Source organism: Arachis ipaensis, chromosome B1, assembly GCF_059453495.1.
Source record: "Arachis ipaensis isolate K30076 ecotype BB chromosome B1, ASM5945349v1, whole genome shotgun sequence".
NCBI lineage: Eukaryota > Viridiplantae > Streptophyta > Magnoliopsida > Fabales > Fabaceae > Arachis > Arachis ipaensis.
In genome coordinates this window covers 142,879,468-142,895,770 of record NC_142436.1, presented here as the reverse complement: position 1 = coordinate 142,895,770, position 16,303 = coordinate 142,879,468, and the positions used below count along the sequence as shown (strand labels likewise).

The 16,303-nt window shown below is 32.5% G+C and overlaps 2 pseudogenes; both read right to left on the bottom strand.

Annotated features, from left to right (window-relative positions):
* Positions 1-470: 470 nt before the first annotated feature.
* On the bottom strand, positions 471-1,312 carry LOC148578703 (secreted RxLR effector protein 161 pseudogene; annotated as a pseudogene).
* A 6,355-nt stretch (positions 1,313-7,667) lies between these two features.
* On the bottom strand, positions 7,668-8,074 carry LOC107619906 (large ribosomal subunit protein eL27-like; annotated as a pseudogene).
* Positions 8,075-16,303: the final 8,229 nt, after the last annotated feature.

The window sequence follows — 16,303 nt, the reverse complement described above, 5'->3', positions numbered from 1 at the left end:
TTTTCTTCCTCATTTAGTTGGTTTCTGTCTTTTGAGGGAAGATAAGCAGTAAAGTGAGTGGGAAGAAACCGAAGAGTTATGGAGGGAAGAGAGAGAGTGTTGGTAACCGTACCCAAAAGAGAGTTTCTCAAACCATGCAACTGCATCATCTATTGAAAAGACTTGAAAAGACATGACCTCACACAAGAAAGATTTTATTTGATTTAAAAATAAAATAGAAAATTAATTTTAAATTTTGAAAGACAACAAAATTAAACTGAAACCCTTTTTGGACTAAAAAATTAAATCCACTTGAAAACCCTTTTGGGCCACAAAACATTAAATGAAAACCTTTTATGAAAACTTAAACACACAAGCCATCAAAAATAACAAACAAAATTGTAACATTCATGTTGGGCCCATAGGTGGGTTAAACAAAGGAAACACATAGGGCTACCCAGATCTGACTTAAGGTTGGCCCAGATTAACTTTCACTTGAAACAAGCCCAGAACACGCTGATTTGAAGGAAACGTTCATCACCTGCCCAGAATTGTCTCATACCTGTTTATGAGACAAAAATCTCCAGCAAATACATCAGCATTTTTCAAATAAAAAATCATAACTCAAAATTCCTAGACAAGTCCTAAGCATGCAGAATCTATCCTCAGCTAATGGTTTTGTGAAAATATCTGCTAATTGCTCCTCTGATTTAACAAATTGAATACTAATATCCCCCTTTTGGACATGTTCTCTTATTGAGTGAAATTTCACTTCAATATGCTTAGTCCTAGAGTGCAAAACTGGATTTTTAGAAATATTAATGGCACTCGTATTATCACACATCAAGGGAATATTTTTAGCATTTAATTTGTAATCGGCAAGCTGTGTTTTTAACCATAAAAGCTGAGAACAACAAGAAGAAGCAGCAATATACTCAGCCTCAGCAGTGGATAAGGCCACTGTTGGTTACTTTTTACTTAACCAAGCATTCAATGACTTTCCAAGGAAGCAACATAGACCTGAAGTACTCCTTCTATCAACTCTATCACCAGCAAAATCTGCATCGCAATAACCAACTGCAGAAAAATCATCAATCTTAGGATACCAAAGACCAAAATTGGATGTGCCATGAACATATCTAATGATCCTCTTAACTGCAGAAAGATGTGACTCTTTTGGTTTGGATTGGAACCTAGAACACAATCCAACACTTTGCACAATATCGGGTTTAGAGGAATTTAAGTACATAAGAGAACCAATCATTCCTCTATATCTAGTCTCATCAACATCTTTCTCAATTTCTCCCTTATCTAATTTTGAATTAGGATGCATGGGAGTACCCATGGGTTTGGCATTTTTCATACCAAATTTCTTAACTAATTCCTTGGCATACTTCTCTTGATGAATGAAAATACCATTTTCATTTTGTTTAATTTGTAGCCCAAGAAAAAAATTAAGTTCACCCATCATACTCATGTCAAATTCACTTGTCATGAGCTTTCCAAATTCAGAACAAAGGGATTCATTAGCTGATCCAAAAATAATGTCATCAACATATATTTGGATTAGAATAAAGGAATCATTAGAATTCTTGATAAATAGAGTTGTGTCAATGGTGCCTCTTTGAAAACCATTTTTCAAAAGAAAATAGCTAAGTCTCTCATACCAAGCTCTAGGAGCTTGTCTTAAACCATAGAGATCTTTAGATAATTTGAAAACCTGATTAGGATGCTCTTTATTTTTAAAACCAGGAGGCTGCTCTACATACACTTCTCTATCTATCACACCATTCAAAAATTCACATTTCACATCCATTTGATATAATTTAAAACCACAAAATGCAGCATAAGCTAAGAGAAGTCTTATGGCTTCCATTCGGGCAACAGGGGCAAAGGATTCATCAAAGTCTATTCCTTCTTCTTGGTCATATCCTTGTGCCACTAGCCTTGCCTTGTTTCTTGCAATGCTACCATATTCTCCCAATTTGTTTCGAAATATCCACTTGGTGCCGGTCACTTTCTTTCCACTTGGCCTTGGAACCAAAGTCCACACTTGGTTCTTTTCAAACTCAAGAAGCTCATCCTCCATAGCTTTAACCCAAGAAGGGTCACTAAGGGCTTCCTTGACATTTTGAGGCTCTATTTGTGAAAGAAGGGCAATGTTTGATCCTTCATTTGTCTTTCTAGTGGAAGACCGTGTTTGCACTCCATGAGAAACATCCCCAATGACAAATTCCTCAGGATAATTCTTCAAGAATCTCCATTCATGAGGTCTGGTGGATTTGGAGGCAGATTCATATACCAAGAGAATCTGGGTGCTGTTAGCTTCAGGGTTTCCTTCAGATTCGTGAGACAAAATGGAATTGTCTCTTAAATTTTCAGCAACAGCAGTTTCTGATTCAGCTTGAACAGAATTTTCATTTTCTTGATTTTGTACAGTTTCAACTTCCTTTTGAGCTTGATTTCCTGCATCACAATCTTCCAAAATGCTTTGCACCAAGTTAGTATCACAAAATTTAACATGTATGGACTCTTCAATAATCCTAGCATCTTGATGATAAACCCTATAGGCTTTACTAGTTATGGAATATCCTACAAACAAACACTCATACGCCTTTGGATCAAACTTACTCAAATTCTCTTTGTTATTCAAAACAAAACATTTGCATCCAAAGATGTGTAAGTAATCTAAGTTTGGTGGGTAGCCTTTCCGAAGTTCATAAGGGGTTTTCTTCAAAAATTTCCTTATGATTATTCTATTCAAAATGTGGCAAGCCGTGTTAACCGCTTCAGCCCAAAGGAATTTTGGAACATTACTCTCACAAAGCATAGCTCTTGTCATTTCTTGTATGCTTCTATTTCTTCTTTCCACAACACCATTTTGTTGTGGTGTTCTTGGACAAGAGAAGTTGTGAGATATTCCAAATTCCTCCCAAAAGGATTCAAATAAATTATTTTCAAATTCAGTTCCATGATCACTTCTTATAGAAGAGATTTTTAAATCCTTTTTATTTTGAATTTTCTTGCAAAAAGGTTCAAAGGCCGAAAAGGCTTCATTTTTGTGTGCAAGAAATAAAACCCAACCAAACCTAGTATAGTCATCCACAATTACTAACCCATAATGTTTACCACCTAGGCTTTAAGTTCTTGTTGGACCAAATAAATAAATGTGTAGCAACTCAAGTGGTCTTTTAGTAGAGATGTCTTCCTTTGGTTTAAAAGAACTTTTGGTTTATTTTTCCATTTGGCAAGCATCACAAGTGATGTCTTTGTCAAACTTTATCAAAGGAAGACCTCTTACTAATTCTTTCTTTACAAGTTTGTTTATTTGAAACATACTTGCATGGCCCAATCTCTTGTGCCATAACCACTTTTCAGATTCTTTAAAGTGAAGACAAGCTACATTTTGATCCTTTAGTTCATCAAGAGTAAGTCCATATATATTATTAAAACGCTTGGCAACAAACTCACTTCATTTGTTCTTTCATTAACAACACAGCATTCAACTCTTTTGAAAATTACTAAATATCCTAAGTCACACAGCTGACTTATACTCAAAAGATTGTGCTTCAAACCATATACCAAAAGTACATCATCAATGAAAGTAGATTGTTCATTACCTACTTTTCCAACAGCAATGATTTTACCTTTACCATCATCTCCAAAGGTCACAAAACCTCCATCATACTTATTTAGTTTGATGAAGTAAGTTGACCTTCCAGTCATGTGCCTTGAACATCCACTATCCATGTACCACATGTCCTTTTTGTTCTTGGATGCTAGGCAAATCTGCATGAAGAGTTTCAATTAGCCTTAGGTATCCAAATTAATTTGGATCCTTTGAAGTTAATCCATCTTGGTTGCCTAAGTGCATTGAAATCACCAACAACATTGTAAACTTTGTTTCCTATAACTCTCTTTTCAATGAAATATTATGCATATGAGTGATCAAATTTCTTGCAATTGACACAATGATTTTCTGATGTATGTTGCTGAAATTGAGGTGAGTTATATTGCTTGAAATAATTAAAGTGTTGAAATTTTCTGGTTTTTGGAGGAGATGCTTTTCTTTTGACAAACTGATTTTTATTAAAGTTATTCCTCTTTGAAAAAGCATTTTCACCATAATTTCTTTGAACATTTTTACCTTTCGAATATGAGGTTTTGTTGTAACATGGTGGTTTCTTGAAAACAGCCTCATTTTTTGAAATGTAACCCAAACCTGGCCAGTTTGAACTCGGATCAGTTCTTGGTGAAGGCTCAGTTTCACTTGTGTATACTTCATCAAATTTTTCTTCAAAAGTTGAAATATATCCAATACCCGATCTGTTTGGTATGGATTTGGTATTTGATGAAGAAGTCACAAATTTTATAGAGGAAGTGTTGGAAACTGCATCTTCCTTGGCTATGTAGCCTAAACCAGATTTTTCAAACAATGGTCTTTAACTTGCAAGTAATTTGTCCAAGTTACTAGAACCTTGAGCAAATTTTGCTAAGTCACCATACAGCCTTTTAATCATATCATTTAATCTTTCATTTTCAGCAATTAACTCATGAGAAGGATCCACAATGTGCTTTCATTTTAATTTTTCAAGTTCAGATTTTAGAAATCTGTTTTCTTCAATGATGTCCAAAGCACATTCAGTTTCCTTCACTTTTTCTTTTAAAAAATCATTTTCAGCTCTTAACACATCTCTTTCAGATCTGCATTCATTGTACTTGTCAAGCAATTTTGAGAAATTTAAAGTGAGATCATCAATAATAGCATGTAAGTCCTCAATGGTCAAATCATAATAATTTACCTCATCAAGATTGTTGTTTCCAGCCATGAAGCAATCTTTGTCATCTCCTTCAGATTCTTCTTCTTCATTTGAGTCATTCTCAAGATCCTCCCAAGCTGCCATGAGTACTCTTTTCCTTTCCTTCTTTCCTTTGTCCTCCTTTTTTAGCTTTGGACAGTTTAGCTTGAAGTGTCCAGCCTCCTTGCAATGATGGCACATCACTTTGCTCAAGTTGATCTTGTGCTGAACCCTTGTATTTGCCCTTGTTCTTCATCATCCTTCTGAATCTCCTAGCAAAAAACAAAAGCTCATCATCTGAAATACCATTACTAGACTCACTCTCTTTCGGTTCTATTTGTGACTTGAGGGCTATTCCCTTTTTCTTTGAGTCTGTGTTTGTGTGTGTGGCTTCATAGGCAAGGAGTTTTCCTCTCAGCTCATCATAGGTTATGGGACTTATGTTGTTACTCTCGGTTAGGACAGTGGCAGTGTTTTCCCATCTTTTGTGAGGCTTCTAAGGAGTTTTCTCACCAAGGTTTGTTCTGCATAGTTTGTACCCATAGCATCAAGGTTGTTGATTATGATTGAGAATCTCTCAAACGCTTCATCAATGCTTTCTCCATCCTTTATGATAAACATCTTGTACTCTTTTCGCAGCATATCTATCCTCATTTCTTTGACATGTTTAGTGCCTTCATGTGTAACTTGGAGTTTTTCCCAGATTTCTTTGGCTGTCTTGCATCTAGACACCTTCTGGTACTCTTCAAAGCTGATAGCACAATGAAGAAGGTTGATTGCTTTAGCATTCAGCTCTATCTTCTTCTTATCATCTTCATTCCATTCAGCTTCTTCTTTTGGAGTCACCACTCCATCAGCGCTTGTTTTTGTTGGGATCTTGGGACCGCTCACAACAATCTTCCATAAGTTGTAGTCAATGGATTGGATGAAAATCCTTATCCTTTCTTTCCATTAGGAGTAGTTCTTCCCGTTGAAGAAAGGTGGCCGGTTGTTTGACTGGCCATCAGTGAGGGTGTAGGCAACTGTGGTGATCCCCAAGTTGTTCGCCATTGGATCTTTGCTCCAAGCGGTTAAGCTTGATTCTTGAGACCTTAGCTCCTGATACCAATTGAAGGTTGTGGTAGGCTTAGAGAAGGGGGGTTGAATCTATGCCTTCCTTTTTGTTGCTGTTATGACCCTTTTAAACAAAATTACAATTCTAATTTTGTTTAAACTAAGCAGCGGAAATTTATGAGATAATTTATTTTTGTCTCATGAATATCAGAAAACAGAATACAGCAGAGAAGAGAAAAGCTAACACCAGCATGTATCCTGGTTCGGTTGCCTTGTGCTATGCAACCTACGTCCAGTCTCCTCCACAACAGCGAAAGAATTTTCACTATAGTTAACAATATCACATATACCAATTTCACAGGATTGACCCAATCCTTTCACACTCAAGTTCTAACCTAACTTGACATTGGCTATGCTAATACTTAACTATTCACTCTTAGTGCTAACCCAACTAAGAAAGGGATACCTTACAGGTACAAGATACAAGACACTTAACCAACCTAAAGAAATCAGAAAATAACTCTAGGCTTTTCTCTCAAGTGTTTCTCTCAACCTTTTTCCACTCATGGCTTTTTCTTAAGCTTTCTCACAGTGCCTTTTCTCACAAGAAATTACAGAAAGATAAACTTAGAAAAGTAAATTACACTGTGCTATGCGAAAAACCAGATTGGCAAGCCTCTGATTCAGTTCTTCATACTGGCGGAATGCACCTTTGATTAGGTTACACTGTCCAGTTAGTTGAACTTCTTCAAAGAGCTCTCTCAGAACAAAACCTCTATTCACTGGTTTTCTCTCCTTGCTTCTGAATGAGCAGAAAGTCTTCTTTTATCTCCTTGCATGTTGCTGGGTTCTTCTTCCAAGGTCAACACCTTGAGCCTTGAGCTTCACCAACCCACAGATACACTTTTTCTCCTTAATCCCCAGAGCAGAAACTCTCCTTCTGACTTCCTCATCTTGACCGAAAGTCATATAGCAGCAACCATAGAAATCTTCCCATGGTCAACTTGATCTTAGCCCTTGAAAACCAACTTAGTCCCCAAGTCATGTTTAAGACCGTGGATACACAGCAGAGAAGAACAGAAACCATCTTTCCTTTGTATCCCATTACGGATAGAGCAGAGAGTTGGGAAGAAGAGAAGATCTGATGCATGCAAGAGGAAATGGGTTACCTTTAACCTAAGCTTGATTTGGTTTGGATTTTCTGATTAGATTTCTATGTTTCAAGCTTAGTCCTTCTCTCTCTTGCTTCTTTGGTGACTAGCTTAGGGAAGAAGCTCTTTCTCTCTTTCTCACTTTTCTGATTTTCTGATTTGACTGAGACAGAGAAGAAAGGAACGTTGATTTGGTGAAAGCAAGTGAGAGGGAATTGAAATTCAATTCGGGCTTGGATCGGGTTCTTCTCAAGTTCAGCCCGTTTTGATTTCTTTGGCTTTTTGCCTTTCCTTGGGTTCTCAATTTTGCTTTCAGCCCACCATCCTTGCTAGTTGCTTTTCATTCCATTTGGGCTGTTGAATTCTGGCCTGCAATAATAAATAATTAGTAATAAGTAATTATAATTAATCAACACTAATTATTTATTTTACCCAAAAATAATGTTTGTCATCACTAATTAATTTGGTTAATTTCTTAACTCAACAGTTATCTACTGGCATATGACCCAAAATGTAGAATTTGATGAAACGCATCCTTTGGAAAACATAATATAAGAAATGAAACTATTAAAATCTAAACAGATCCCGAATAAGCTCACAACACAAAAATCCCCAAAACTAATACTAAGAAACTTTTAGAGACGAGTAAAATAGAAAACAACACCATTTTTTTTTTTTGAAATGCTTAGAATCTGAGCTTGGTAAAGAACCAACAATTTTTGCCAGTCTTGAATCTCTCCTCGAGCCTCTTCTTGGTCTCTTTAAGCGCCGCAACCTTCTTGTCCTTCGCCTGAAGAGACTCGACTGTGACGGCGTCCTTCAAATCCACGTCAAGCATGTAGCGCGTGGGCATCACGTGTTGGTAGTTAACCATCTTAACGAACGCCTTGACGTGCGACTTCTTCGCCGTCTTCTTGGCGGAGTCCCTCTTCACAACCTTCGAAGGGTACTTCTTGATCCCGGCGACGAGGCAGTGGCCGTAGGGGCGGTCGCGGGTGCCATCGTCGAAGGTGCGTATGATGACAGCTTCCGACCCGCGTATCGGCTTTGCAGCACGATAACCGCTTTGTTTGGTTTCAAGAACTTCACCATCTTTCTTCTCTGCTTCTGCTGCGCTTTCTTTGTTCTTGTTTATGGAGGAAGTGGCGAAACCCTAGACGTAGACTAGTTGAAAATATGTAGAAACAACAATTGGGCTTGAGTGAGATGGCGAAGCCCGATTTAAGAAAGATTGGGCTATTGACCAAAACAATAACAAACATTGGACCTAATTAAAAGAACTGTATTAATGCTCTTGTTTGCAAAATAGAATAATAGATGCAAATATAATTAGAAAAGTAAATGAGTGAAAAAAGAAGGATTGGAGTGCTTTTTTTGTACAAATTTATAAAGAAAATAATAGATGTGCTCATTGTCTAGTAAAAAAAACAAGTTGAAGTTTAGATATTAATTTTGTGTTTTGACATTTATCTCCTCCAGAATTAATTAGTATCCTCAATGATGATAATCTAAAACGTATTACTGAGCAACGCATTTCCTCACGACAATTATATGACTAAATAGAAAACAAAAAACCATCTCAATTAATTCAATTTGTATTTAACATAGACAACTGAAGATCACCAATGAATAAAAACGAATGAGATATAATAAGGAGGAATTTTGGCGGTATAATTATGTAGAATAAGTTATTATTTACAATTGGTACTAGTTTTTACCTTATTATCGTTTAAGTTAACACTAATGGGAAATAACTAATTGGAAAAAACCCCAATTTATCTTTTATAACATTATTAAAATACAATTTATTTCTTTTTATTTTGTGATTAATCAACATTCGTAAAATGATTTTGGTTACGTCATTTGTATTTTATGATTGATAAATTTTGCTATGCAAGACGTAAATTTGTGATGAATTAACCCCAAGCATAAGTAATAGAAAAATCTAGGAAAAATCGTGAGAAAAAGTAAAACAAACTTTGAAAATAACAGTAAAAATATATTGTCGAACAAAAAATTTGTCACTTGTGCTAGGAATTCTATAAATTTGTCTCTTATTATATAATCAATTTTGTTACGCACTTCAACTTCATTATCCCTTTGTATCCGTTAACAAAGTATTTAACGTCACACGTGTTTCAGAAAAGATAAAACTCTTCGAATAAACAGTGTAATGTATAATTTAAGAACAATATGATAAAAAAAATCTAGAATTTTATAATGGTACTTGAAATTTTCAGCGACGATAGTATAAAGAGTTTAAATATACCAAATATATTTTATAAGGAGATTTATAATTAGAGAAGATAATAATGAAAGGATTCATAATAGTAAAGAAAATAATGAAGCGCGTATTAAAGAATGTTACAAAAGTAACCTTGTTAATCTGGAAGAAGAACTATATCATAAAAAAACTTTATTTTCCGTCAAAAATTGATGAAGAAGTAGTTTGAACCTAAATCCTACTTATGCTATATGCTCCTGTTGTCGCTAAATAATTTCTTTACGTATTATTTTAATTTTACATGCACGTATATTTAAATTAATTATCTGTTTGATTATTCATAATTATTCATACAAATATTATTTAGATATGTATAAATAAAAGTATCAAACCTTTATTAACGACAATATAATTATGTTTTTACACTTATATGATATTTATCAATATTATTTATTAATAAGTACTAATTTTTTTTATTTATGTAGAACCGATTTTAACGATTCAATTAGTGATTCCTGAATTGAATCAAAAGATTAATGAACCAATAGTCTAATCGGTTTAATCCTTACAACTACGATAACAAATCTATCAGTTAACACCATAGATCAGTTGATAATATGCTGTTTAATTTTAGAAAACTTTTATTTAAGAGTTTAAAATTGTGATTTCGAAAAAAAGTTACCAATTCTACCACGACGGACAAAGTAAACCCTAGAACCTTCTAACGTCCACTATATATGGGGAACCCACTACAACTTGATGCTATTGTTTTATGAAGACACTAAACCTATCATACTGCTGCATGAGTAGATAGACAATTCCGACTGCTTTCAGTGGGCGCCCAGACTGTAAGGAATGTCCGACAGCAATCCGGTGCAAGCCTCTTTTGAGGAGGCAGCATCCATCGAGCACATCCGTGCTCTAATCGTTGAAGCACGCGGGGACGTGCCGGAGCGTATGAGAGTTTAAGTATTATTTTAAGTATTATTAGTTGATATTTTTAAAATAGAAGAGTACTGAGAGTTAGTAGGTTTTGTGATTTGTAGCCATTAATTAGTTATTATTGGTGTGGAATTATTCACTTTTTTTGCTGGCTAAATACTGGCCAAATTTTAATAAAAATGCTGATATCTAAACTTTCTCTTTAGGATATTTAATTTAAGGATAAAGTATATTTTTTTCTTTAAAAGTTCATAATTTTTTTCAAAAATATCCTTGACGTTTAATTTTATTCAATTTTATCCCTAACGTTTTCGATTTATTCAATTGTGTTGTTGACTTTTTCAATTTTACATCCACGATAATTTTGATACATACAGAAAATGTCAGGGACAAAACTAAGTAACATTAAAAGTCACGAGTATTTTTTGAAAAAAAAAATTACAAACGTTAGAGAAAATAATATATACTTTATTATTAATTTAATTTGATGTATTTTAATTACTAGATTAGATTTTATGTCAGTAAATTTAGGATTTTTATTATTTCAACCTTATAAGAAATTATAAATACCTCCTGAATTATTATAGTTATTGTATAGAGAAATTAAAAGAGTACTAAAGTACATTTTAGTTTCATTGATAAAACTATGACGTGGACAATAATATTAGGTTGAGTGAGTATCTTTTCTTGTTGTATCGAGCAATTAGATAAAAGGTTGAGGAGTCAAGTTGCTTCGTAAAAAATTAGATAAAAAGTAGAATGATTTTTTTATATTCAATTTTTTTTTTGTCTTTTATTTTTTATTTTTAATTTATTTTTTTCAATTATTATTATCTCTTGTTTATTATTAGTTTTCATTTTTGTTAAATTTTTTTAACAGATTTAGGGAATAACAAACCTCAAGGAGAGATTTTATTAATATAAATAGATTAACAAAAAAATGTATGCTCATTTTCTAATGTATGGTTAATATAAATATATTAAAATATTATTAGATTTTATTAACATATACTAGGATTAATATAGTTTCTCTTCACAAGTATTTGAGTTAATTACTATTAGTATATTTGTTTATTTTATTTATTATATTAATCGTAATTATTGGTGATTTAGTGTGATAAAACTTTTATTTTTAGTTTATTAAAATTAATTTATGACTTGTAGTTTTTTATAAATTATAGTATTTGGTTAATTAAAATAGAACATAATTTGATAAAAGATTTTTAGAGAGATAATTGTGCTTGCAAATACATCATTTATACTTGATAAATTAAAAATAATTATGTATTTATGTTTGTAGTCTTTTTTTTTAATATAAGTTTTTTTTAGCATAAGTATCTTGTTTTATATTTTTTAACTAAAATAAATATATATACTTGTTTTTACAAATTTTAAAAGTTAAGGATCCATTTGAAAGATATTATACTTATAATTTTCCTTTTAAGTTTTGTATTTGTTTTCTAAAAGTATTTATTGTTCACCTTTTTTAAAGCATACTTAAAACAAAAAATCAAAAGCACATAGTACGGCTTTAACTTGGAGATCTTTATATTCAAAGTAGATTGTCTCATTGAATTCAATAGAAATAAAAAATCTCTCTTTTGATTGTCTATTTTTATACATATTAAATATTATAATTTGTATGTTATCCATAATTTTATTTAAGGGCAAAATGCCATATTAAATCAAATGGAAGAGAAAATTATGTGATTCTACCAAAACAAAAAATATAACATGCATCCGCCAAAAACATATTTTAATATAATTGAAATGAGGTTAGTTCGAATTATGTACGAGTATATTCAAGGAGTAATTCGAAGTATATTGATTCTAATTACATGTAAACGTAACCCACACTGGTTCGAATGACACTGATTTGAACTAGCCCATCATGTTGACATTCATAGTAATTCGAAACAGGTTGATTCGAATTGCACACATAGTAATCCATACAATTATTTTGATACCCCAACAATTATATCGATATGGAACTAATGTTAAATCGAATTCAATTAGTTCAATAACACGAGTCTATGAAAAAAATTATATTTTATAAAGTTTAAAAATTTTTATTATGTAATAGGTTAGTAAAGGAGGATATTACAAATTTTTATAGTACTCATCATAACAATGTTTAATTTAAAATTGTTATTTAAATTTTAGTTGTACTCATTATAAAATAATAATTACAATCAATTTTTTTTATAAAACTTCGGTAAAAAGATGACATGAATATTATAAAAAGTATCTTGAATCGATTTACAAATTGACTTACAAATTTTAATAGTACTCATAAAATCTTCTAAAATATTTTCACATTTTATAAAATTATTTACAATAATAATAATAATAATAATAATAATAATAATAATAATAATAATAATAATAATAATAAGGTTCAAACATACTTTATTATATTAGGTTAGATAAAAATTAAACTATTTAAATAAATAATTTGGTGTTTAGAAGTCAAGTATTAGAATAGCTTCTTAAGAAGTATTTATCATATCATAAATTTATAATTATGTAAGTATGCGAAGGATTTATTTTTTAAATTACATATTTAAATTAAATGGCTTTCAATATTATTAGATTGTCCTATTTTTAAATCAGTCAATTTATTGTATATTTATATATTGTTATAATTTTTAAAATTTTTTATTGTAATTATTCATTTTGTAATAAGTACAACTAAAATTTAAATAACAATTTTTAAATTAAACATTATTAGGATGAGTACTATAAAAATTTGTAATGTACTCTTTTACTAAACTTATCACATAATAAAAATTTTTAAACTTTATAAAATGCAATTTTTTTTCATAGATTCGTATTATTGAACTAATTGATTTAGCATTAGTTCCATATAGATATAATTGTTAATGTATCGAAATAATTGTATGGATTATTATGTGTATTCGAATTAACCTGTTTCGAATTACTATGGGTGTCAAAATAGTGGGCTAGTTCGAATCAGCCTGATTCAAACTAGTATGGGTCACGTTTGCATGTAGTTCGAATCAATATGATTCGAATTACTCCTTGGATCCACTCATGCATAATTCGAACTAAGATTCATTTGAATTATATTAAAATATATTTTTGGTTGATGCATGTTATATTTTTTGCTTTGGTAGAATGACGTAATTTCCTCTTCTATTTGGCTGAATATGGCATTTTGCTCTTTATTTAACTTTTATACATCAATTTTTGAACTTAGTGGAAAAAAATTAATTTATGTATGTTATGTATAACTATGAACAATTATAACTATAAAATAGGTAAATTAATTTGATATTTATCAAAGTAAATTCAGACTAGAATTGATTAACTTCAAATCATTATCTATAGGATGTGTTATTTGACTTATTTCTCTTATGAAATAAATTACAAATTAAAAATATTCTACATATATTAAAAATAACCATCAAATATATTATAAACTCAAATAAGTAAATATGCAATAAATAATGAATTTTTTTATAGTAGTATCATAAAAAAATTATGAGTTGTTAAATATATATTTCTATATTTAATAGTTAATTAGTATCTAATTTTTTATATACATATAACATATAATTGTTAAAAAATACTCCATAGATTTTAGAAATAAGTCATTAACTAGTTAACAAACAAGAATATTTTGTTTGGTATTTACAAAAAATAGTTTGAATTTATTATTAAAAACATATGATTATATATTCTTTAACGATATGTTTAATTATTCTAATATAAAATCTTTGATAAACTTGATTATTCTGATATAAAATGTTAAAATTGTGCAAAATAACATGTATTATACACAATAACTTATTTTTTATGCCGTAGAAAATTTTCTATTATATTATAGTTGAAAGTTAAAACATTATGTGTTATGAAATTTAGATGTGAAATGTCAAAGTAGAACATATCAATTACTTTCAACTGGTTCATCAAAAGTTAAAGTTCAATGGTGTACGAAATTGTGATCCCTGGTAATGGCTTCAAAAACTTGGTGCTCTAATCTTCATTCATAATTTGTCACAACTTCGATACAACTAACCAGCAAGTGCACTGGGTCGTCCAAGTAATAAAACCTTACGTGAGTAAGGGTCGATCCCACGGAGATTGTTGGTATGAAGCAAGCTATGGTCATCTTGTAAATCTCAGTCAGGCGGATATCAAATGGTTAATGAGTTTTCGAATTATAATAGTAAATAAACAGAAAATAAAGATAGAAATACTTATGTAGTTCATTAGTGAGAATTTCAGATAAGCGTATAGAGATGCTTTCGTTCCTCTGAACCTCTGCTTTCCTGCTGTCTTCATCCAATCATTCCTACTCCTTTCCATGGCAAGCTTTCTGTAAGGCATCACCGTTGTCAATGGCTACATCCCATCCTCTCTGTGAAAAAGGTCCAAATGCTCTGTCACGGCACGGCTAATCATATGGAGGTTCTCGATCATACTGGATTAGGATTCACCCTCCTTTTGCGTCTGTCACTACGCCCAGCACTCGCAAGTTTGAAGTTCGTCACAGCCATCCCTTCCCAGATCCTACTCGGAATACCACAGACAAGGTTTAGACTTTCCGGATCTCAGGAATGGCCATCCATGGGTTCTAACTTATACCACGAAGATTCTAATATCTCGGACTCGGTCCTCTGTATTAGATATCTAAGAGATACTCATTCTAGCTTGTTTGCATGTAGAACGGAAGTGTTTGTCAGGCACGCGTTCATAAGTGAGAATGATGATGAGCGTCACATAATCATCACATTCATCATGTTCTTGGGTGCGAATGGATATCTTAGAAGCGGAATAAGTTGAATTGAATAGAAAACAGTAGTACTTTGCATTAAATCATGAGGAACAGCAGAGCTCCACACCTTAATCTATGGAGTGCAGAAACTCTACCGTTGAAAATACATAAGTGATAATAGAGTTCATTGGTCTCGGCCCCAGAGGGGAACCGGAGTAACCAAGACTAAAATGATCCGAAGATTATTCCAAAAATGTGAATACAATAGTGAAAAGTTCTATATATACTAGACTAGCTACTAGGGTTTACAAAAGTAAGTAATTGATGCATAAATCCACTTCCGGGGCCTACTTGGTGTGTGCTTGGGCTGAGCTTGAAGTTTACATGTGCAGAGGCTTCTTTTGAAGTTGAATGCCAAGTTATAACGTGTTTTTGGTGTTCAACTCTGGTTTGTGACGTGTTTCTGGGGTTTAACTCCAAACTGCAGCGTAGAACTGGCGTTCAACGCCCTTTTGCGTCATCTAAACTCGGGCAAAGTATGGACTATTATATATTGCTGAAAAGCCCTGGATGTCTACTTTCCAACGCCATTGAGAGCGCGCCATTTGGAGTTCTGTAGCTCCAGAAAATCCACTTTGAGTGCAGGGAGGTCAGAATCCAATAGCATCGGCAGTCCTTCTTCAACCTCTGAATCTGATTTTTGCTCAACTCCCTCAATTTCAGCCAGAAAATACCTGAAATCATAGAAAAACACAAAAACTCATAGTAAAGTCCAGAAATGTGAATTTAACATAAAAACTAATAAAAACATCTCTAAAAATAACTAGATCCTACTAAAAACATACTAAAAACAATGCCAAAAAGCGTATAAATTATCTGCTCATCACAATACCAAACTTAAATTGTTGCTTGTCCCCAAGCAACTAAAAATCAAATAGGATAAAAAGAAGAGAATATACTATAAATTCCAAACTATCAATGAAACATAGCTCCAATCAGATGAGCGGGATTTGTAGCTTTTTGCCTCTTGAATAGTTTTGGCATCTCACTTTATCCATTGAGGTTCAGAATGATTGGCATCTATAGGAACTCAGAGTTCAGATAGTGTTATTGATCCTCCTAGTTCAGTATGTTGATTCTTGAACACAGCTACTTTATGAGTCTTGGCCGTGGCCCTAAGCACTTTGTTTTCCAGTATTACCACCGGATACATAAATGCCACAGATATATAATTGGGTGAACCTTTTCAGATTGTGACTCAGCTTTGCCAAAGTCCCCAATTAGAGGTGTCCAGGGTTCTTAAGCACACTCTTCTTTTGCTTTGGACCTTGACTTTAACCGCTCAGTCTCAAGTTTTCACTTGACACCTTCACGCCACAAGCACATGGTTAGGGACAGCTTGGTTTAGCCGCTT